The following is a 22,822-nucleotide window of genomic DNA, read 5'->3' as shown; positions in this document are numbered from 1 at the left end:
CGCAGGTCGCATATCATATACAACACGCACAATACAAAAATTGGCACGCAAGCCATATTATGAATTACAACATAATTTTTAACCAATCATATTGGGGTTTTTGGGCCATGACCATCACAATATCATACATAATTCTAAATTATGTATTTTACATAAATTTCTATAATTTTACTACTATTTTTATCAATTTAATGAGTCACAACTCTGCGGCGGTCCAGTTTAGCGATTTTCGGGCGAGATCGTGAGACAATGCCTCTTGCGGGGATAGGGGCAGCGTTCCTTCTCGCGAAATGAATATCACGAATGTCCCATCTTGATCTAATATCACCTTAACTCTCTGTCCCAAACAAAAATAATTTTATTTGGGCGAGACCTTACCGTTTCGGAAGGTTTTTCTTGATAGATGAAGCCTACAAGTGTCCAAGCACTTGTTGCTTCGCCTCTATAAGAAAAATACTCAAAAAATCCATAGAAATAGAAAAATTACATAAACTTACAGATCTGAAATATTTTCATAATGACAAAAACAAAACATGTACAAGCTTCGCAAGTGGCCCTGATACCACTGTTAGCAAATTCGAGCCGTAAAACCCACTTTTTACGTTGCGGAAACCCCAAAGCTAGCCACGGATCCATGCGAAAATATATATAATGATCTTGTACATGTTTGTCTACACTAGATCTACCTTAGATCTACATGAAAAGAGCGTTACCCTTGTAGCGATGCCCTTCGCTTATCCCGCTCGTCCAAAGGTCGTCGGATCTCGTAGAGAGTCAAGTGAACACTCCTCTACACGTATCCACACGGACAAAAGGTGGAGAGAACAACTTAGAGTGTGCTAGCACCCTTGAGAAGTCTCGGCAATGGAGGATGAGAGGAGAGAAAAACTAGAGTGGAAGAAGAAGAAGTGAATGAGCACACAATGCAATTCATTCACACACCTAAAGTGGCCGGCCACTTAATGGAGGTTTAATACCTCCATGGAATACCAAGAGTCATGGCTCTTGGTCTTCCTCATGAGGTGGCACACAATGATGTAGCCATGATGATGTGGAACACCATCATTGGCCGGCCCATGCCAAGTCACAAATGAGGTGGCATTTGGTCAAGTCAAACTTGACCCTACATCTTCCCTCTCAAGTTAAGTCAAACTTGACCTTTTAATCTCCCATGGTTGATCAAATCTAACCTTTGATTCAAGTCAATTTAATTTAATGAATCTCTATTCATTGAATTAAATTGACTCAATGAATCATAGTCAAAATTAGACTTATTCAACACATGAATCAAATTGAGTCCAACTCAATTAGTCTAATTTAGATTAATCTTAATTCAATTTGGTTCATCATATGAACCTAATCCTCTTGGTCCATCATATGAACCTATTCTCCATCTAACTGCCCTTTGTGTGTGACCCTATAGGTTCTTGTAATGTTGCAATGCTCCTAAACCTAGTTAGAAACATAAGTAATGAGCGGTATCTAGCAACACATCATTACTATCATTACTACCCAAGTTACAAGAATGTTGAGATCCAACATCACCATTGTGACTACAATTGTGACTTTCACAATATGTGACAATGTCCTTCTATCCTAGACATCTAAATTGATCAATTGAGGCATAGACCGTGTCATCCTCTAATCAATTTATGTCTTGAACTCCAAGTAGACTCACTCTAATCAAATGAGCTCAATATCTCATATTGACTCATTTGGGCATGGCCATAAACTTAGTGGTCTCACTCTATCAAGAATCATGATATCACTCCCGTCATATAGGAGGGATAGATCTCATCTACATCACTCACATCCCTCCGCATAATTTGTTACATACCCAATAATCGCCTTTATAGTCCATCCATTTACGGGTGACGTTTGACGAAGCAAAAGTATGCAACTCCTTATTTAGGGAACCATGGTAACTTCAGGTCCAAGGACTGATAGTCATACTAATAGTCACATGAGAAAGTATATGACACTCATATAACGATCCATGATACTTTCTCAAGGCAGGTCATTCAGTATACATTCTCCAATGCATACCCATGTGTCAACTTGATATCTAATATCCATGACTTATGAGATCAAGTCATCGAGTTGACCTACATGCTAATCTCATCGCATTAACATTGTCCCTAAATGTTAATACTTGACTAGGAATGATTAAGAGTAGTGTTCTCTATATCATCTCACAATCAATTCAACCAATCAATTGATATAGATAAGAACCTTCTACTCAAGGATATTATTATACTTAGTTATTTGGCACCAATATAAGTAAGTATAATAACCATAAAGAAATGTCTTTATAAATATATAGGAATATGATACATCGAATCCATACAACAATCATCACATTATTGGCTCTAGGGCTCTCACTAACACTTCATTCGTCAAGCCACATTGAAGGGTGCATGTGGCCTGAGCATCGAGTTGAGTTTTCTTTTATCCGAGTTCCATTTCTCCAGATCTAGTTGTTCTCCGAATTTGTTCACTAGTGTTGTATACCCTTTCTTGATGGTGGACCATAAGTCGATGTCTAATTTAAGGTAGCACTCCATCCTTCATTTATAGTTTCTAAAATTTTTTCCATTGAAGATCAATGGATGGACAGTGCTATAACTTTCTTGGTGGGAACTTGTCATTCTTGCAAAAAGAAAATTAACCAAAGAAGATTTCCAAGACCTTTGTCTTGGGATTTGTAGTGCAAGATAAAGGAGAAAAGAGAATGTAACAATATTTTAAAAAAAAAAAGAAAAGAAAAAGATTTTTAAAGTGCTCGAAAAACTATTAAGTTAATTCAGAGTGACCTACTCTAATACGAATTAAAGGATCAAAAACACGATAGAAAGGGAGGTTGAATATCTCACGTTAAAAAATCTTTTATTTTATTAAAGTAAGCAGTGGAATAGAATAGTAAAAGCAATACAAGTGATTCGATTGGTTACTTGGTTTGAAGTCTATGTCGACTCCTACTTCAAGACCCGCGATCCTTGATCACACCATTGGGCAATTCACTAATAACCTTCTTTCTAAAAACTTCAGAGAAGAAGTAACTCGTATAAATGATGTATAGGATAGTAACAAACTACAATCTTACAGAAATAATGCAAACACAAAATATACCAACAATAGTTGAAGAATTAGAGCTTAGATCACCAGAGAAAATTCATAGCAGCTTACACACATAGTTGAAGTGTTGCAGCAACACGAACAGAAGAGTAGTAGCTCAGAAGGTTGCACATCATTATACTTCTTGGCTTAGATCTTGAGATCTTTTTATAAGCTTCATTCGATCGATCGAAAAGATGTTCGGTCGACTGATCCTTTCGGTCAATCAATTTCCCTATCGGTCCACTGATCACATGGATTTCCTTCTTTGCCGAGATCTGATCTTAACTTCATCAAGTGTATTAATTGTTCGGTCAACCAATCACCTTATTTGGTCGATCGATCACTCAAATTGCCTTCTTTGCTATGATTTAAATCTTCTTTGTCATTAATGCTTTATTATTTGGTTGACCGATCCTTAGGTTTGGTTAATTGATCCCTGAAATTTTCTTCTTTTCTAAGATTTGAATCTGCCACTTCATATACCAAAATAAGTTTGGTCAATCGATCTCTGGGTTTGATCAATCGATCCCTAGGTTCGGTTGACCAATCCTCTTGACTTCCAAGTTTGCTTCTGTATGCCATCTGGATTCGGTCGATTGAACCTCCTATTCAGTTGGCTGATCCTTCAATTTTTGCCCCCATAAACTACGATCTTCTCAAGCCAATGAGAAGAGTGATAAGTTATGCCCCCCATAAACTACGATCTTCTCAAGCCAATGAGAAGAGTGATAAGTTACCCTAGGTCTAAGCAGCTTCTCCAAGCGCTTCCTTGGTTGTCGTGTGTTGTTGTCCTTCCTTCGATTTCACCCATCGTCCAGTAGACTAACTTCTTCCTAATTTGCACATTACAAAATCTAAAGAAACTCGAGTTACATTTGAGTGTAGTCTAATTTTATAATAAGAATGAAAAAGAAGAAGGCACGACACGCAGGTCGTATTATGAATTACAACATATACACATCCAATCACATTGGGGTTAAAGGGCCATAACCATGCACCATGTCATATATATTCACAATATCCTTATGACATAAATTTACTATGATTTCAACAATAAATTATGAGCCGCAACACCACGACGGTCCCGAAGCAAAATTTATTTTGCATACTCATTTTATGAGATGCTGCTATACCCGAGACCCTACTACCCACAATACCAACTATGTTTTTGTTCTAAACAAAACACCTCTGGCCGAGACCTTGTTGGTCACACACCAATTATGTTTTGTTCCCAACAAAACACCCATTTTGGTTAAGACTCATGATTTGGCTGAGACTCAGAATCTGGCCAAGACTCACAGTCTGGCCGCGACTCTTAATCTGGTCGAGTCAAGTGTGGATGAAACTCATAATTTTGCGAATCACAGTAAACCCTTGATTAATTTCTATATCATATATAAAAATTCTAACAACTTAGCATAGCCCTTCGCAAGTGGCTCTGATACCACTGTTGGGATCTAGCGTGCTAAACACACGAAAGCACAACAGTAATTAACTAGATCCTCTATCTAGCAGATCCATGCGAAGGGAAGAAATATTGCTAAAAACAATCTATACTAAGTTACATGATCGGATTATACCCTTGATGCATGCATACGATCTCCCGACAGCTCGGATCTCAACACGATCACACATCCGTGCCTCTATGGTATCCACACGAACACGCCTTGTCTTTGTTTGTCTCACAAACAAAACAAGATGGAGAGGAAAACACCTAAGGTTGTGCTAGCAACCTCAATAGGAGTTTCGGCCAAGAGAGGGAAGGAGGAAGAAGAAGAATGCTAAAGGTTTTTCACCTTCTCATCTTATCAAAAATAGCATCCAAAATAATATATATACCCATCCCATGAATACCAAGGGTTTTTCCCTTTCATCTTCTAATCCAATAGCTCATAATTGATCATTCAATCCAATGGTTCAATTTTTACCATTCAACATCCTTGGTGAACTCAAGTTCACCTAATGAGTCTAACCCATTGATTCTCATGCAATTCAAATTCAATGAATCTAGTTTGAATTGAACCCAATCCAATAATTGGATCTATTTGAGTCTAACTCAATGAGTCCAATTCGGATTACACTTAATCTAATGATCCATCATATGAACCCATCTCCAAATCTACTTGTTCTTTCTGTGTGACCCAATAGGTTCTCGTAACATTGGCAATATACCCAAATCAACATTTAGATATATAATCAATGAGTGGCATCTAGTGTAACGACCCCACCCTCCTCACTACTAGTCTATGAGGGTGGAGCGCTACTGGACTACTAACTATACTTAACTAGAGTTGCTCACATGAAATTATCTATACTTTAAATTCCCAAAACTCAAAGCATACAATAGGTAACAACGGAAAACATACTACTCAAGCATACATTCACAACTAAAACTATACATAAATCTGAACATGCTAGAAACTATATATATAAATCTACACAAGCATGCAACAATGATACAACTCAGATAATAAACCAATGTGCATAGCAATTAAAAGAAAGAGTTCTAAACATAAAATATCCAATGAGCAAATCTAACAACATGAAAGAATAGTTTTAATATTCTGAATACAAAATCTTAATAAATTTTTAAACTAAGTCTCAAGGCTTCCATAGTCCAAACATCACACATCCATCCGCACCTCCTTGTCGCCTTCCTTCGCTATAGCTTTTCATTTCCTTTATCTGCAGTAAGAGGAAATGCAACTATAAGCAAAATGCTTAGTAAGCGTTATCTAACTCACAAAACTCGAATATGCAAGTGAATAGGAAGAAATCTAAAAACTGAATGCTTAAAAGAAAATACTACTCATGCTCATCTAATAGCAAAAGAAACAAAACATACTGAAATGCTAAACATGTAAAGCTGCTCATCTAATAGCAAATAACAGCAAGAAAATTCTAAATAACATGCTAGCATAAAAGAAACTAAACTTGCTGAATTTTTAAACTTATGTGAAGCTTATTTCACTTATTTAAAAACTTATACTTTTATACTTCAAAATAATAATCTTTTGGGCTGAGGCTTAGTACCATTGCGCGCTCCCTAATAGCAACTGGGGTAGCGAGCCACCAGTCCTACGAGGGTAAAGACCTTGGTCTTACCAAGGCCGAGACCTCGGAAACGGTCACCTGGATTTGTTTAATGACAACCTCGGAAGTCGGGTACTAGCCTCTTCAAGTAAAATACTTGTTCTTGTTCATACTTCTAATAAAGGAATGCTTCTTTAAAAACTAAAATGTTTAAACAAATTCTAATATTGAAATTCTTAAATAAAAATCTGCATACAAAGCTTTAACAAAAATCTGCATACAAAGCTTAACGAAAATCTGCATACTAACTTAACAAAAATCTGCATACTATGCTAATAAAATTCTGCATACTATGCTAACAAAATTCTGCATACTACGCTAATTAAAATTCTGCACTATAAGCTCCACAAAAATCTGCACTATAAACTCTAAAGGGATGTTCGTGCCCTTTTACAACACAAACCGAAACCATCCATCCTTCTGTTAGTGCCACGGTAAGGAAACAAAAGCACCCAAAATGCTACACATCATTCCTCCTATTCAGTGCTACGGCTACATAAGGATATTCACATCTATTTACCAGAATTAAACAATTTGGGTCTGCATACTAAAGAGAAGAAAATCATCCATACTAAGCTTCATGGTTGTTCTTGTTCGGGTTTAACAGAAAACTATAGCAAAAATGCTATAACACATACAGTAAGTTCAAAACCACATATGTGAGGAAACTAATAGCAAATGATAACTACATATCAAACCTAAACAATTCCCCTTTCATTTCCTTAATGAAACTCATGGCAGAACATCAAGTATTTTGCTTCCTACATCATACTTCGGAAAAACAAGAAGAATCAACTTCCAAAAGCTACTCCTACCGCAGGTGAGAAGCACTTACATTGGTTTCTTGGACTCACAACCAAGAAGAAGCTTCTAGGGTTTTCGGAGAGCTTGCAAATCCAACCTTTTCTTCGTGCCTACGGATTCCCTCGATGAGAAGGTCTCTAATCCGTGAAGAGCTCACAGGATTTGTCCTTCACCGGCCGCCGAAGACGAAGCCCTAGTTTCGGCTTCGTCTTCCGCCCAAATCGAGCCGCCGTCGCACATGAGAGAGGGAGAAGGGAAAAGTTAGGTCGCTGATCTAACTGAAGAAATCGGTAAAGAACAAATAATAAAGCATTAATGACAAAGAAGATTTGAATCGTAGCAAAGAAGGCAATTTGAGGGATCGATCGACCAAATAAGGTGATTGGTTGACCGAACAATTAATACACTTGATGGAGTAAAGATCAGATCTCGGCAAAGAAGGAAATCCACGTGATCAGTGGACCGATAGGGAAATTGATTGACCGAAAGGATCAGTTGACCAAACATCTTTTCGGTCGATCGAACGAAGCTTATAAAAAGATCTCAAGATCTAAGCCAAGAAGTATAATGATGTGCAACCTTCTGAGCTACTACTCTTCTATTAGTGTTGCTGCAACACTTCAACTATGTGTGTAAGCTGCTATGAATCTTCTCTGGCGATCTAAGCTCTAATTCTTCAACTATTGTTGGTATATTTTGTGTTTACATTATTTCTGTAAGATTGTAGTTTGTTACTATCCTATACATCATTTGTACGAGTTACTTCTTCTCCAAAGTTTTTAGAAAGAAGGCTATTAGTGAATTACCCAATGGTGTGATCAAGGATCGCGGGTCTTGAAGTAGGAGTCGACATAGACTTCAAACCAAGTAACCAATCGAATCACTTGTATTGCTTTTACTATTCTATTCCACTACTTACTTTGATAAAAGAAAAGATTTTTTAACGTGCGATATTCAACCTCCATTTCTATCGTGTTTCTGATCCTTTAATTCGTATTAGAGTAGGTCACTCTGAATTAACTTAATAGTTTTTCGAGCACTTTAAAAATATTTTTCTTTTCTTTTTTTTTTAAAAAAAATATTGTTACATTCTCTTTTCTCCTTTATCTTGCACTACTAATCCCAAGACAAAGGTCTTGGAAATCTTCTTTGGTTAATTTTCTTTTTGCAAGAATGACAAGTTCCCACCAAGAAAGTTATAACACTGTCCATCCATTGATCTTCAATGGAAAAAAATTTCGAAACTATAAATGAAGGATGGAGTGCTACCTTAAATTAGACATCGACTTATGGTCCACCATCAACAAAGGGTATACAACACCAGTGAACAAACTCGGAGAACAACTAGATCTGGAGAAATGGAATTCGGATAAAAGAAAACTCAACTCGATGCTCAGGCCACATACACCCTTCAATGTGGCTTGACGAATGAAGTGTTAGTGAGAGCCCTAGAGCCAATTATGTGATGATTGTTGTATGGACTCGATGTATCATATTCCTATATATTTATAAAGACATTTCTTTATGGTTATTATACTTACTTATATTGGTGTCAAATAACTAAGTATAATAATGTCCTTGAGTAGAAAGTTCTTATCTATATCAATTGATTGGTTGAATTGATAGTGAGATGATATAGAGAACACTACTCTTAATCATTCCTAGTCAAGTATTAACATTTAGGGACAATGTTAATGTGATGAGACTAGCATGTAGGTCAACTCGATGACTTGATTTCATAAGTCATGGATATTGGATATCAAGTTGACACATGGGTATGCATTGGAGAATGTATACTGAATGACCCGCCATGAGAAAGTATTATGGATCGTTATATGAGTGTCATATACTTTCTCATGTGACTATTAGTATGACTATCAGTACTTGGACCTGAAGTCACCATGGTTCCCTACATAAGGAGTTGCATACTTTGGCTTCGTCAAACGTCACCCGTAAATGGGTGGACTATAAAGGTGATTACTGGGTATGTAACAAATTATGCGGAGGGATGTGAGTGATGTAGATGGGATCTATCTCTCCTATATAATGGGAGTGATATCATGATTCTTGATAGAGTGAGACCACTAAGTTCATGACCATGCCCAAATGAGTCAATATGAGATATTGAGCTTATTTGATTAGAGTGAGTCTACTTGGAGTTTAAGACATAAATTGATTAGAGGATGACACGGTCTATGCCTCAATTGATCAATTTAGATGTCTAGGATAGAAGGACATTGTCACATATTGTGAAAGTAACAATTAGTAGTCACAATGGTGATGTTGGATCTCAACATTCTTGTAACTTGGGTAGTAATGATAGTAATGATGTGTTGCTAGATACCGCTCATTACTTATGTTTCTAAATGGGTTTAGGAGCATTGCCAATGTTACAAGAACCTATAGGGTCACACACAAAGGGCAGTTAAATGGAGATTAGGTTCATATGATGGACCAAGAGGATTAGGTTCATATGATGAACCAAATTAAATTAAGAGTAATCCAAATTAGACTAATTGAGTTGGCCTCAATTTGATTCATGTGTTGAATAAGTCTAATTTTCACTATGATTTATTGAGTCAATTTAATTCAATAAATAGATATTCATTAAATTAAATTGACTTGAATCAAAGGTTAGATTTGATCAACCATGGGAGATTAAAAGGTCAAGTTTGACTTGACTTAAGAGGGAAGATGAAGGGTCAAGTTTGACTTGACCAAATGCCACCTCATTTGTGACTTGGCATGGGCCAACCAATGATGGTGTTCCACATCATCATGGCTACATCATTGTGTGCCACCTCATGAGGAAGACCAAGAGCCATGACTCTTGGTATTCCATGGAGGTATTAAACCTCCATTAAGTGGTCGGCCACTTTAGGTGTGTGAATGAATTGCATTGTGTGCTCATTCACTTCTTCTTCTTCCTCTCTAGTTTTTCTCTCCTCTCGTCCTCCATTGGCGACACTTCTCAAGGGTGCTAGCACACTCTAATTTGTTCTCTCCACCTTTTGTCCGTGTGGATACGTGTAGAGGAGTGTTCACTTGACTCTCTACGAGATCCAGCGACCTTTGGACGAGCGGGATAAGCGAAGGGCATCGCTACAAGGGTAACGCTCTTTTCATGTAGATCTAGTGTAGACAAACATGTACAAGATCATTATATATATTTTCGCACGGATCCGTGGCTAGCTTTGGGGTTTCCGCAAGGCAAAAAGTGGGTTTTACGGCTCGAATTTGCTAATAGTGGTATCACGGCCACTTGCGAAGCTTGTACGTGTTTTTTTTTTGTCATTATGAAAAGATTTCAGATCTGGAAGTTTATGTAATTTTTCTATTTTTATGGATTTTGTGAGTATTTTTCTTATAGAGGCGAAGCAACAAGTGCTTGGACACTTGTAGGCTTCATCTATCAAGAAAAACCTTCCGAAACGGTAAGGTCTCGCCCAAACAAAATTATTTTTGTTTGGGACAGCGAGTTAAGGTGCTATTAGATCAAGATGGGACACTCGTGATATTCATTTCGCGAGAAGGAGCGCTGCCCCTAACCCCACAAGGGGCATTGTCTCACGATTGCTCCCGAAAATCGCTAAACTAGACCGCCGCAGAGTTGTGACTCATTAAATTGATAAAAAAATAGTAAAATTATAGAAATTTATGTAAAATACATAATTCAGAATTATGTATGATATTGTGATGGTCATGGCCCAAAATCCCCAATATGATTGGTTAAAAATTATGTTGTAATTCATAATATGGCCTGCGTGCCAATTTTTGTATTGTGCATGTTGTATATGATATGCGACCTGCGTATCGTGCCTACTTTATTATGTTCCTGTTGTAAATAGATTTTAGACTCAAATGTAACTCGAGTTTCATATTTGTAATGTACAAAATGAAGTGGTGGAAGGTCCACTCGAGGAGGAGTTACGAGGAGGATGCTGTCAACACATGGCGATCAAAAGGAGATGCTTGAAAAAGTTGTTGACCCTAGGTTGACCGTCTGATCTTTTCATTGGCTTGAGAAGATCGTAGTAGGGTCATGACCTCATCACAATTAATTAATCAGTATATATGATTGCTTGTGTGTATGTGATGCATGCTAATGTAGGGAAATTAGTGTCTTAATGCGTATATGATACACATTCATGATTAGATTAGATCTTAATCAAGTCAACTCGAAATGCCTAACAAATTTTTTATACCCATCACTACCTTGATCATTTATTATTGTTGAATCTACCAAAGCAGAGCAACACATATTATCTTGGTAGGGTACGGAGGGACAATCTTGGTCCCGCCTATCAAAGCTTGGGTGAGTACAAACTCAATTAGATTGAGTATAACTAGTTAACTCAATTGGATCGGGTAAAACTATAGGCATTTTCCAATAGTTGGAAGAAACAAGAGTTGCATAGAGATGTAATTGATAATTAGTTATCTACAGATCATACTAAGTCTTGGGCGATTTAGCCAAAGCTATGATGTGGATCTTGTCCCGCGAGAATTATAGCTAATTGGTATGAATCTAGTAGTGTGGTTTGACCACATCCATGACTTGATTCTATAAAAGCCCTATAATTCAGTGGGAGCATCATTTAGTTAAATATCTAATTAAATGATAAATGGAATATGATATTTACTCTCTGCTTTATTTATGTTGTAGATTGCCATGTCAACAAACATGAACATTTTCTCCCTGCGTTCTGTCCTTAACAAGGACAAGCTCAATGGAGCTAATTTCCTGGACTGGTATAGGAATCTGAGAATCGTTCTCACGCAAGAATGAAAACTGTACATCCTGGAGCAGCCCATTCCGGAGGCACCTCCTGTCACTGCCACGCGAGCTGACCGAGATGCTTATAAGAAGCATCAAGATGATGCATTAGATGTGTCATGCCTCATGCTCGCGACCATGAACTCTGAGCTTCAGAAGCAACATGAGTTGATGACTGCTTATGATATGGTTAAACATCTTCATCAACTATATTAAGGACAAGCAAGGCACGAGAGATTCGAGATCTCTAAGGCACTGTTTTAGTGTAAGATGCAAGATGGGACTCCCATAGGTCCATATGTACTCAAGATGATTGGGTACATAGAGAACCTACAGAGGTTGGGATTCCCACTTGGCCAAGAACTGGCGACTGACTTGATCTTGCAATCCTTACCAGAAAGTTATAGTTAATTTGTCATGAATTACAACATGAACGAAATTGATAAGCCACTAACTGAGCTACTAAGCATGTTGCAAACTACTGAGCACAACCTTAAAAAGGTAAAGGCCAACTCCATTTTGATGGTGCAAAGGCATAAAGACAAGGGCAAGCCTAAAGGTAAAGGAAAGTCTCAAGCCAAGGGCAAAGGCAAGGTAATGAAACCTAAAGGAGGGGTTGCCAAGGATGTTACCTGCTTTCATTGTGGTCAGACCGGGCACTGGAAGAGGAACTGCAAAGGATACCTGGAAGATCTTAAGAATCAGAGAAATGAGATTTCTACTTTAGGTATATATGTTATAGAAGTCAATCTTTCTATTTCTTTATCGTGGTTATTAGATACCGGATGTGCTTCTCACATTTGTACTAATGTGTAGGCGCTGAGAAATAGCAGGGCATTAATGAAGGGCGAGGTGGACCTACGAGTAGGCAATGGAGCATGGGTTACTGCTATTGCTGTAGGAACTTACTTTCTATCTCTGCCCTCTGGGCTTGTACTAGAATTAGATGAATGTTGGTATGTGCCTGCTCTCACAAAGAACATCATTTCAGTTTCTTGTTTAGACAAAAAAGGCTTTTCGTTTATAATAAAGAACAAATGTTGTTCCGTTAAATGATATGTTCTATTGTAGTGCACATCTGATGAATAGACTCTACATTCTAGACTTATAGAACCTCATCTATAACATAAGTACCAAAGGTTCAAGTCAAATGAAATGAACTGAACCTATCTCTGGCGTTGTCGCTTATGTCATATAAATGAGAATCGCTTATCCCAGCTCTATAAAAATGGTTTGTTGGACTCATTTGATTTTGAATCATATGAGACATACGAGTCATGTCTACTAGGCAAGATGACCAAGACTCCCTTTAGTGGACACAGCGAAAGGGCAAATAACTTGTTAGGACTTATACATAGTGATATATGTGGCCCTTTCAATGTCACTGCCAGACGTGGTTATAGGTACTTCATTACATTTACTGATAACTTCAGTAGATATGGTTATGTGTATTTGATGACACATAAGTCACAATCCTTTGAAAAGTTCAAAGAATTCAAGAATGAAGTACAAAACCAGCAAGAGTATTAAAATATTTCGATCAGATCGAGGTGGTGAATACCTTAGCCATGAGTTTCGTGACTATCTAGCTGAGTGTGGGATTCTATCCCAACTCACTCCTCCTGGAACACCACAGTGGAATGGTGTATCCGAAAGGAGGAATCGTACCCTATTAGATATGGTATGATCTATGATGAGTCACACAGATCTTCCTATATCTTTTTGGGGATATGCTCTAGACACAGCAGCCTTCACACTTAACCGTGTTCCATCCAAAGCTGTGATAAAGACACCATATAGGATATGGACTGGGAGAGATGCCCAGATATCTTTTATGAGGATTTGGGGTTGTGAGGCTTACGTTCGACGTCAAGTTTCGGACAAACTGGGACCCAAATCCGATAAGTGCTATTTCATAGGATATTTCAAGGAAACGAAGGGATATTACTTCTACATTCACAGTCGCCACAAAGTGTTTATAGTTAAGATTGGGGTATTTCTAGAAAAGGGCTTTGTTTCTAGAAAAACTAGTGGGAGTACTTTCGATCTTGAAGAAGTTCAAGATATGGACCATAGCACTGAAGTCTTGATGGAAGTTGAACTGGAACCGCAAAATGTTGTGGGTGATGAGATTGTTGCACAAGGAGTTGAGCAACAACAACCAGTTCAAGTAGACCTACCTCTTCGCAGGTCTGACAGGATACGTCGTCAGCTTGAGAGATACTCATTTCTCTTTTCTGACCATGACAACGTTATGCTTGTTGAGAATGAGCCACACACTCTTCAATTTTCCCTCCAAAATTGAAGAGATACGCCTTTCGTTTTTTCCCTCCAAAATTATTTTTGAAAAATTCATTTTCATCTTTTCACGGTTTATTAGTATTGATAAAATATCAAATTTGGAAAAAATTAAAATAATATTTTTTAAATATTTTTTTAATAATATTTTTTTATTATTTTATTATTTTTTTCTCAAAATTCGTGAATTTCTATTTCTATCCTTCTACCACACTACTAATCCAGGATTAAGTCCTAGGACAAGTTTTTGTTTACTTTTTCGTGCAAGATTCAATGGCTCTCCAAGAAGGCTATAGCACCACTCGTCCACCGCTCTTCTCCGGTGAAGACTTCGGCTATTGGAAGTGTCGAATGGAGTCTTTTCTCCAGGCCTAGTTCGACATATGGATGATGGTCAAGACTGGATTCGAACTACCAACTGACGGAACCGGCAAACCAACACCATGCGAGAACTGGGATCCTATCCTAATCAAGAAAGTAGAGGTCAACGCCAAAGCAACCTACACCCTACAGTGCGGACTAACAAATTCAGAGCTTGATCGAGTTGGAAAGTTCTCAAGTGCGAAGGAGTTATGGGAGAAGTTGATTGAGCTTCACGAAGGTATTTCTGATACGAAAATAGGTAAGCATGTTTTAATTAACAAATTATTTGAGCAGACTAATACTACTCCGGCCGAGAAAGGTGTTGCATCATTTGCAAGTACAAGCAAGACGAAGAAAGTGTTAAAGGCAACATGGTCCGAGTCATCAGACGAATCTGAATCCGATGAAGAAGAACATGCAAGCCTCCTCGCTCTACCAGTACTAGCACATGTTGCCGAAACCGAGTCCGAGCTTGAATCCGAAATCGAGAACGAATCAGACACCGAGTCCGAGCGAAGCCACGGATCTGTATCCGTTTCTGAAGGACCCAAACCCACTGTAAGTTCTATAATGTCTAGTATTAACCTAGATAATTCGGAAAACTTAATTCCTTACTTGCTTAAGATGTTGGCCAAATCTAACGTCCGGGTCAAGTCACTTCTAAAGTAGGTAACAGCCCTTAAAGAAGTGACTAACTCAAATCCCTTAACTGAGTCAGTTCAAATTGGAAGTTCAACTCAAGTCCAACAACTTGAGGAAGAAAATTCCAATTTGAAAACTCAAGTTAAAGAACTCAATGACACGTTGGAACGGTTTACCTTAGGTTCCAAGAATCTGAATCTGATTCTTGGAAAACAGCGAGCCGTTTACAACAAATCCGGACTTAGATTTAAAACTAAAAGAAAATACAAATCGTATTTATCATTAGTAAATAGAAATAATAGAAAGGTAGTCCAAGCATGGGTACCTAAGTCCAACTTGGTCAATCAAGTTGGACTTGGTCAATATTGGGTCCCCAAGGATCAAGTCTATTACCTTGATAGACCTTATCGAGGCTATGATCCAGGGGGAGCAAAAACAAAAATTGTTTTAATTAATAAATAATGAAATTCATCTTAATAAATAAATAAAAATTATCTTAACAAATAAATAATTAAATTGATCTTAATAAATAATTAATTAATTAATTATCTTAACAAATAAAATTAAAGGAATATAATTAAAACGTTAAAAACAAGCTAAAAAGAAAAACAATAAAAATAAAACTAAATTAATTAAATTCAAATTCAAATTCAAATTCAAATTAAATTAAAATCAAATTAAATAAACTTAAAATTCAAATTAAATTAAAATCAAGTTAAATTTGAATTAAATTAAATCAAAATCAAATTAAATAAAATTAAAATCCAAAGGAAGACTCCAGAATAGCTAGCACCTCCGAACTTAATCCACCCGATAAGGATAACCAAGAGTAGACTACCCGGCAGGGTAATTAAGGATAGATTAAAATGAGCTAGGTTTAACTTGACCCACGATACTGGTGAAGTATTGGATGATAGTACATAAGGGAAACTTAGTCATCGTATGTCTAGGAAGATATGGCTTCGACCTGGTGCATTTGGCTAAGTGGAACTAACCGAAGCTACCCTTTATGGATCCTAACTAGTTAGACCAAGGTTTTGTACTAAGTTCAATGGGTAGAACTATTTGGAAAACCTCGAAGACATGGATACTTTAATGATGTTCTTATGACTCACCATAGTCCAGAAGTTTGTCCAAAGAATGTCTACTTGTTGAACCCAAAGCTAAACCTGAATCTAACACAAAGTTAAATATAATCCTAAAATTGAACCTAATTCATCTCACAAAAATTGTTGGATTACCTGATTGAAAATTTAGATCGGATGAGATGACTAAGGAATAGAAATTTAAAAGAAAATCAAATTTGAAATTCAAATTCAAAATTAAATTCGTAATTATAATTAATTCAAAATTAAATTCATAATTATAATTAATTCAAATTCAAATTAAATTCGTAATTAATATTATTTTTTTCAAATGAAATTAACTCAAAATTATTTTTCAACAATTAATTAACTAAAAATTATTTTTTTCATTAGAACTTTTAAAAATTATTTAAAAATATTTTAAAACTTAATTTCAAAATTATTTAAAAAATCTTTTAAAAATAATTTTAAAATCTTTTAAAACTTAATTTCAAAATTATTTGAAAAATCTTTTAAATCATTTTAAAAATATTTTTGTAAAATACCGAAAAATAGCGAATAATGATAAGGGAATTTTTCAGAATTTTTGGAAATTTTTCTGGAATTTTTCGGAGATCGTATGGACGAGTTTATGGGGATAAAACTGGACCCGAGAAAAAAAAAAGCCTGTTTAGGCTACCCTATTTAAAAGAGGAAAAGTTTATTTTCTTTTCCTTTTTATTTTTGTTTTTATTTCTCCCCACACGTCGTTTCCTTCTTCCTCCCCCCCCGCGTGCTCGACGTCGTAGCCCTAACCGCCTTTCTCCTCCTCTCCTATGTGCTGCCGCCGACCCCAACACGCCGACTATAGAGTGCCGGCGCCGCGCGATTGCTGACCCCGTCTCCCTCTTGCCCTAGCCATCTCCCCCACTGCCACTTTCCCTCTTCCTCTCTTCTGCCGACGTCGAATTCACAGCCGCCGCCAACTCCGATCGTTTCCTTCCCTCTCTTCGTGGACACCAGGAACCCAGCGCCACTCTCCTCTGTCGACAGCCGCCCTCGCGGAGCGATCCTGACGCCGCCGTCTTGCGCCGAGCAGCAGTGTTGTCGGCCAATTTCTCTTCAGCCCTAGCGTCGGCAGCCAATTTCACCGTGCCCTAGCGCTGACACAAATCCAGCACACTCCTCTTGAGTGTGCCCTAGTGTGGAATCCAAGCCCTAGTTCTTCCTCTTGCTGCCACTGCCGAGAGAGCTTGCTTCTTCCCTGTATTTTCGGCAGGCACCTCTGTGCCAGCCACCAAACCTGCCACTGCTCTTGATCAATCCACGATGAGGTTCGGTTTTTGGTTGGCAATTCTGTAGACTCAAAGGATTTTGATGAATCGTTTCCCTTTTGATGATCTACTGTTCTTGATTAGAATGTTTGTGTTGTATTGTGGGATTGATCACTATGGTATTGTCATTATTTTTCCACAGCAGCTGTGATTTTTCCATTCATAATTAACAGCAATACCCTTGCTGTGAGAAGAGGAGGTAAGGGGAATAAGGAGGACTTGCTGTGGTTTTCTTGGTTTCGGCAAAATTCCATCTAGTAGTACTTTGTTTCCGCATCGGCTGTGAGTTTGAGGTATGTTGTAGGAATTTGGCTACATGTTGTAGTTAGATAATGAATCATGTGTAGATTGATTAGATTTATGTGTAGAAGTAAGGTAAGGGTTTGGAGTATGGATTGAGTTGGCACGCTCTTGATACATGTTGTTTTAGGTATGAATTGATACATATATAATTGGATTTGGATTTAGGTTAGTTTTTCGGGGATATAATTTAGCTAATTAATTTATATGTAATTAGTTAAATCCATATATCATGTTGTTACAGGACTGTGATTCGAGATGGGCGTCTCGACGTAGGATTTCTGGATATGATCTTCTTTTGAGGCGGGTACCTTGACTTATCTTTTTGATATGTCTTGTTGATATGTCTAGTAGGTTATGGACTTTAGTAATAATTATGTTCATCCTTATTTCGGTACGTCACTACCGGATACTCGTTACATGCTTGTTTGCTCACCTGTTATGCATTTTATGCTAGTATCCATATGATTATATATATACTCAGTGAGGTAGTGACATACCATGCTTGTTATGTTCAGGACCTAGGATTTTGATATCATATCTGGCCTGCGTACTTTAGTTCTTCGTATTTGACCATCGATATTACGATACTCATGTTATATATATGGATATGGTTATGCTGATCAGTTTATTGCTATGCTTAGTGTCATGCATCATGAATTGCATGTTGCGCGATTGTCGGCTCCACTATGGTAGAGCACATCGCCAGTTACATATACTGCACACACCACCACTCATGAATTAGTGGTATATCAGGCAGGTGTGTGGCGGTTCTGCTGTTTGGCTCCGTTGGTCAGGTGACTCAGCGTGGTAGCCGGCAGATAGTTCCGCTCTGTTTGGCTCCGCTGGCATTTAGTGTAGAAGCGTAGTAGCCGGCAGACGGTGGACTCTGTTTGGCTCCGTTGGTCAGGTGACTCAGCGTGGTAGCCGGCAGAGATACCTCCCCGTTATCGTCTACCGGGAGATGAGAGCATTGAGCTCCCCCATTTATGATTTGGGGTCAGAGGACAGGAGTACTCCGACAGCATCCCGTCCACTCACTCACTCATCAGGTGTAGTGATGGTAGAGTGCACGGTTGTCACAGCCCTACCCACTCGGCCTCACTATTGTGTGTGAGATGACTGACTGGCGTCAGGGGTGACCAGGACGCATCATTGACATCATATGCATTTATGCATTTACTGCTTGTGTTTGCTGCACTTATATGCTGCATTTGGATGGATGCATATGTTTGACATGCATACAGGATTTATGACACTTCCGATCTGACGACCTAATTATTCTGATAGGTGGCCCTAGTGAGTACAGTACTCTTCAGCCTTTTCTATTATGCATTACCTTCTTTTGTTCAGGAGACTGTACTCCATAGTTATTACTATTTGTTATAGTTTACTATACATGTCAACTAGGTATCTGCTGAGTTGTTGAACTCACCCCCGTGGACACATTTTTTTTTCAGGTACCAGGTTATTTATGGAGTCGCTTGGAGTATCCTGCTTGCCGGTCCCCACGTTACATCAGAAGACCTGTCTCTGCCTTTGTTTATTGTTATTTTTGGTATATGTACTTGTGTACTTAGCTTTGTGTTCCGATTTTGTGTCCGGAGTGTTGTTTTGTGGTGTGGTGTAAGCCTAGCCGGCTAGCATGTCATGTAATTTGGTTTTCTATCGTTTTTATGTTGTGTTGGTTTCGTTCCAGCCGAGTAGGCTGATGATATATATATAACTGCGTGGTTGTGTGTATATTCCAGCCGCCTGTGGCTGATGTATATTATGCCTGTAGAAATGCTTCAGATTGTCACCCGTATAGGGGAGGTGTTGTCGAAATTTCTTCAGACAGGGACTCCTCTGGCACGTGACAATTTTAAAACTTAATTTCAAAATTATTTAAAAAATCTTTTAAAAATTTATTTAAAAATCTTTTAAAACTGAATTTTAAAATTATTTTAAATCTTTTAAAAGAAATCATTTTAAAAATCTTTTAAAACTTAATTTCAAAATGATTTAAAAAATCTTTTAAAAATTTATTTAAAAATCTTTTAAAACTTAATTTCAAAATTATATTAAATGTTTTAAAAGAAATCATATTAAAAATCTTTTAAAACTTAATTTCAAAATTATTTGAAAACTCTTTTAAAAATTATTTAAAAATCTTTGCAAAATTTATTTAAAAATCTTTTAAAACTTAATTTCAAAATTATTTACAAAACTTTTACAAAATTATTTAAAAATATTTTAAAACTTAATTTCAAAATTATTTAAAAATCTTTAAAAACTTAATTTCAAAATTAATTGAAAAATCTTTTAAAAATTATTTAAAAATCTTTTAAAACTTAATTTTAAAATTATTTGAAAATCTTTTAAAAATATTTTAAAACTTAATTTCAAAATTATTTGAAAAATCTTTAAAAAATTATTTTAAAATATTTTAAAACTTAATTTCAAAATTATTTGAATTTTTTTAAAAAAAATTATTTAAAAATCTTTTAAAACATAATTCCAAAATTATTTGAAAAATCTTTTAAATTCATTTTAAAAATCTTTTATAACTTAATTTCAAAATTATTTGAAAAATCTTTCAAAAAATTATTTAAAAATCTTTTAAATCTTAATTTCAAAATTATTTGAAAAATCTCTTAGAAATTTATTTAAAAATCTTTTTAAACTTAATTTCAAAATTATTTGAAAAATCTTTTAAAATCATTTTTAAAATCTTTAAAAACTAAATTCCAAAATTATTTGAAAAATCTTTTAAACAATTATTTAAATGTTTTAAAACTTAATTTCAAAATTATTTGAAAAATATCTTAAAAATTTATTTAAAAATCTTTTAAAACTTAATTTCAAAATTATTTGAAAAATCTTTTAAAATCATTTTAAAAATCTTTAAAAACTTAATTTCAAAATTATTTGAAAAATCTTTTAAACAATTATTTAAATGTTTTAAAACTTAATTTCAAAATTATTTGAAAAATCTCTTAAAAATTTATTTAAAAATCTTTAAAAACTTAATTTCAAAATTATTTGAAAAATCATTTAAACAATTAATTAAATGTTTTAAAACTTAATTTCAAAATTATTTGAAAAATCTTTTTAAATCATTTTAAAAATCTTTAAAAACTTAATTTCAAAATTATTTGAAAAATCTTTTAAACAATTATTTAAATGTTTTAAAACTTAATTTCAAAATTATTTGAAGAATCTTTTAAAAATTATTTAAAAATCTTTTAAAACTTAATTTCAAAATTATTTGAAAACTCACTTTAAAATTATTTAAAAAACTTTTCAAAATTTATTTAAAAATCTTTTAAAACTTAATTTCAAAATTATTTGAAAAATCTTTTAAAAATTATTTAAAAATCTTTTAAAACTTAATTTCAAAATTATTTGAAATATCTTAAAAAATTATTTGGAAAATATTTTTAATACCAATTTCAAAATTACTTTCAAAATATTTTAAAAATCATTTCAAAATTACTTTTAAAATATTTTAAAATCAATTTCAAAATATTTTAAACATCATTTCAAAATTACTTTAAAAATATTTTAAAATACCAATTTTAAATTATTTTAAAAAATTATTTTAAAAATATTTTTAAACTTAATTTCAAAATCATTTAAAAATTATTTGAAAAATCTTTTGAAAATTCATTTCAAAAATCTTTTGAAAATTCATTTCAAAATCACTTAACAAATTTTTGAAAATAATTTCAAAATGTTATTCAATTAATTTCAGAATATTATTCAATTAATTTCAAGATATTAATTAATTTAAAAGGGTTTGAAAATCTTTAATTCTCAAATCATATTTTTGCAAATGTTAACTTCAATTAATTTTTAGGATAATCACAAATTTTAATATTTACTAATTTGAAATTCAAACTTATATTTTCAATAGTTTTATTGACAAAGTTAACTTTATCTAACAGTCACTCATAAGCTTAACATGCCTGAAAACCTAGAATGGGTGAGATGGAAAATTAGGCAATAAGCAAGTAGCTAAAGGTTAAACAGTTGGTGAAGGAAATGGAGATAGTAAGATTGAGCATGCTTTAGGGCTCTGATACCTGATCAAAACAATTTGGATAATTTAACATCTATTTACCTGACTCATGCTTGGACTTAAGGACCAACTAAATTTAAATAAATAACCTAAATTAAATAGTTACTCCCTCTTCATCCTAAAATTTAACAAGTTCTTACTCCTATTTTTTTTTTCAAAATTAAGTTTTTTTTAAGCTAAGTACTTTTTTTAACTGAAGCTACATTTTCAAAATTCAATGTGTGCAAAAGTCTTAGCTAAGTGATTCATATAGCAACTTTCTAACTTTCTCAAACTTAGCCAACCTTGAAATCTAACTTTACAAATTTTTGCTAAAATATCTTTCTAAGTTACCTCTCAGATTCATTCTTTACTTAGCTAAAAGTATTAAAAAGTATATTTCTTTACTTGCAAAATTTAACTCATTGCTTTCAAAAGATTTCTGCTAAGTAAAAAGATACTTCAAATTTTTTTTCGAAATAATTTGGCTCCAAAAATTCTTTAAAATCGAGCTAAGTTTTTCAAAATTTAGTTAAGTATTTTTTCTAAAAACAACTAAGTTTCAAAAGTGGCTAAAGTCATCCTTCGGAGTCGACCATAAATTAGCCTTTTAAACTTAGGTGAAAAATATTCCTTTTAAGTCCTCCCTCTCCCTTAGCTAACAATTTTTTCAGTAAAATTAAATTATAAGCTAAGTGTTACACAAGCATTTTTTTCAAAACCTAAATCTGTTTTTTTCTAAAAACTTATAACTTGCTTTTAAATGGCTTATTTTTGATAAATGGCAAAGGGGGAGAGTAGGGAAATTCAAAATTAAAAGAAATTCTGATTCTAAAAGAAAGCCCTGTATTAAGGGGGAGCTTCACAAAGTTTAAGTGTTAGCTTAAGTTATGCTTTTATTTGAATTTATATACTTAAGCTTGCTCACTTAAAACCTTTTAACATATTTATGTATTTGTTTTACATAACTTTGAATTTGGGTTGCCAT

Source organism: Zingiber officinale, chromosome 10B, assembly GCF_018446385.1.
Source record: "Zingiber officinale cultivar Zhangliang chromosome 10B, Zo_v1.1, whole genome shotgun sequence".
In the NCBI taxonomy this organism is placed as follows: domain Eukaryota; kingdom Viridiplantae; phylum Streptophyta; class Magnoliopsida; order Zingiberales; family Zingiberaceae; genus Zingiber; species Zingiber officinale.
The sequence above is the reverse complement of the archived record's forward strand: the minus strand, read 5'-3'. Positions refer to the sequence as shown.